This window comes from Mastomys coucha, unplaced genomic scaffold, assembly GCF_008632895.1.
Source record: "Mastomys coucha isolate ucsf_1 unplaced genomic scaffold, UCSF_Mcou_1 pScaffold5, whole genome shotgun sequence".
In the NCBI taxonomy this organism is placed as follows: Eukaryota; Metazoa; Chordata; class Mammalia; order Rodentia; family Muridae; genus Mastomys; species Mastomys coucha.
In genome coordinates this window covers 53,160,906-53,163,740 of record NW_022196911.1, presented here as the reverse complement: position 1 = coordinate 53,163,740, position 2,835 = coordinate 53,160,906, and the positions used below count along the sequence as shown (strand labels likewise).

The window sequence follows — 2,835 nt, the reverse complement described above, 5'->3', positions numbered from 1 at the left end:
CTCTGCCTCTGTGCTCTGTGTCTTTGTGTTCCCAGCTCCATCTCTGGTGTCCTATGATCTGGTTCCTGCGCCTATACTCACTCTCACATCCACACACACATTCATATGAGCATTAAAACTTATGAGTGGCATCTGAAAGAGAACTTGTACTTTTTGTCTCAGACTGAATTACCTCATGGTATAGTCCTTTCCAAATTCATCCATTTTTCTGCAAACTTCATAATTTCACTTCTTTTTCTTTAGAGCCGAACAACATTCCATCATGTGCAGGTACCATATTTTCATTATTCATTCCATGTCCTGTGGGGCAGTGGGCAGTTCTGACAACTGGGGTCCAGTAGAGCGGCCACCTGAGAATCCCGGAAACCCACTGAGCAAAGTAAATTTGTTCACAAGGGACGGTAGGAGTTCAGTGATAGCTCCTGAGACCGATGGCTCAGATTGCAGCCCAAACCCCTCACAGCGGCCCCGGCAGGAGATGTGTGCTCTATCAGGCAGACAAGGCCTCAAGCTCCCAGCATTCTAGCTGGACCCTACACACAGTCATCTGACCACAAGCCAGGCATGCCACACCCTATACAATAAAAGGGGCGGTTTGCCCCCTCCTCACTCTCTTGTTCTTTTGCTCCCTCACTCTCTAATTCGTCTCCTCTTGCTCTCTTACTCTTCTCTTCTTATTCTCACTTTCCCTCTCCCTCTCTTACTCTCTCTCTCCTCTCTGCTCTTTGTTCTCTTCTCTTGCTCTCTCCCTCTCCTTTCTCTCTCTCTCTCCTTCCTCTCCTTTCCTTCTCTCTACTCAACCAGTATATTCTATCCTTCCTCTCATTTATACATTGCCTCCTTTTTAATTAAGGTGCTGTGAAGCAATAGGTCGTCATCTGGGGAGACAGAGAGACCCGAGATCAGTGGCAGGCCCCCTGCCTCCAGGAAGAGAGAGAGAGATCCTTGCCCAGGCCCCCAGCATTAGGAACGACACTACCATGGCCTAGGAGCCCTGAAACCTCTGCAGCTCCATATGGCTACAAAGGACAGGGTGTGCCCTGGGTTAATGGTAGGTTGGTCTTTTACATCTCCAACAGATTTTTTTTTTTTTGAGACAGGGTTTCTCCGTGTAGCCCTGGCTGTCCTGGAACTCACTCTGTAGACCAGGCTGGCCTCGAACTCAGAAATCCATCTGCCTCTGCCTCCCAAGTGCTGGGATTAAAGTCGTGTGCCACCACTGCCCGGCCAACAGATTTATTTTTAAAGGAATGACTTAAGGGAGAAAAAAATGGGGGTACAGAGTATGGACTAGAAAATAAATACAAATGTAAGGTGCTTTACTAATTTTATAACCACAAACTTGTACAGAGAATGAGGCCCTGTACAAAACACAGCAGATTCAAATGAGGTATTCCCTTAGCAGGGCTGAAGATTCAGTCTCTGGGATTTGGAATTTAGGATGCAGTCCTTGTTTTTGGATGGATCACTGGGTGTTTGGCACAGTACATGCTTCTAACCAGATTTGAACAGAAGAATGACCACCTGACCCAGGTAGAAGTAGACGAAGTGTTTGGTTTCATGTGTCAAGTAACTACCCAAGTTTCGGCCCACAATACAGGGCCAGGTAGGGTTGTACTTCTTGTCAACTCCTTCTTGATATGGGTTGCAATATCCTTCTCTATGTTGTACTTCTCCAACGCCTGAGTAGCGAACTCCACTGAGTCCTGTTGCATCTCTTCAGACATGTCTGTATTTTTGATCACCGCCTTCCAGTCCCACATGGTTACCATGGAGCAGAGGCCAGCTCCTTTGGAAGGTGCTGGCGCTGCTCAAGCAGCAGAGGACAGCCAGTCGCTACCGGATGGTAGGAGGGTCTTGTAAATCAGACCATGCTGAGAGTGCACACCAGATATAAGAAAGAGAATTAAGCCAGGCAGTGGTGGCACATGCTTTAATCCCAGCACTTGGGAGGCAGAGGCAGGAGGATTTCTGAGTTGGAGGCTAGCCTGGTCTACAAAGTGAGTTCCAGGACAGCCAGAGCTACATAGAGAAACCCTGTCTCGAAAAAACCAAAAAGAAAAAAAAAAAAAGAAGAAGAAGAAGAAGAAAGAGAAGAGAATTGCTACCTACTTCTCAGTTATAGTTAGTATATGTGTATGTACATATATATATATATATATGTACATACACATATACACATATGGTGTGTGTGTGTACACAGCTGAAGTTGTGTCTTCACCAATCACTCTTCACCTTATTATTATGTAGCTCCATGGCCTCCCAGTGTTGTAAAAAAAAAAAAAAAAAAAAAATTAAAGGTAGGCACCACCATGTCAGACTATCTACCTTAATGTTTGAGACAGGATCTCTATTTGAACCACAATAATAGTAATGAAAACTCCAAAACCATGGAGTTTTCTGATTTAGCTAGACTGGCTGGCTTGACAACGAGCCCCAGGCATCTTTTTGTCTCTACCCCAGGACTGGATGATAGCCATGGACCAGGACACCTGAATCCAAATTAAAAGGATTCAACTCCTCTCAACTCCTTGTCTTCCTGACTCCTGAGTGCTAGGGTTACAAGCACCTGGGGATGGAACCCAGAGCCTCCAGTCACTAAGCCACATCCCCAGTCCCCAGGTTGTATTTTCACAGTATCTGCCTGACCAGTGTGAGGTGACAGCTCATTGTCCCTTATAGTTAGTGAGGCTGAGTCTCTTTCCACAGACCATTTAAGTTCCATCAGAAATCAAACAGGATATCCAGTAGCACTGCCAAAGCAAATAAAGAAAGGCCTTGCAGCCCTGAGGGGCTTACAGCATGCTCTTGATGTCCTAGGCGTGTGACACTTCC

The 2,835-nt window shown here is 46.0% G+C and overlaps 1 pseudogene; it reads right to left on the bottom strand.

Moving 5' to 3' along the window:
• Nucleotides 1–1,315: 1,315 nt before the first annotated feature.
• On the bottom strand, nt 1,316–1,763 carry LOC116077642 (annotated as a pseudogene).
• Between the last annotated feature and the right edge of the window lie 1,072 nt (nt 1,764–2,835).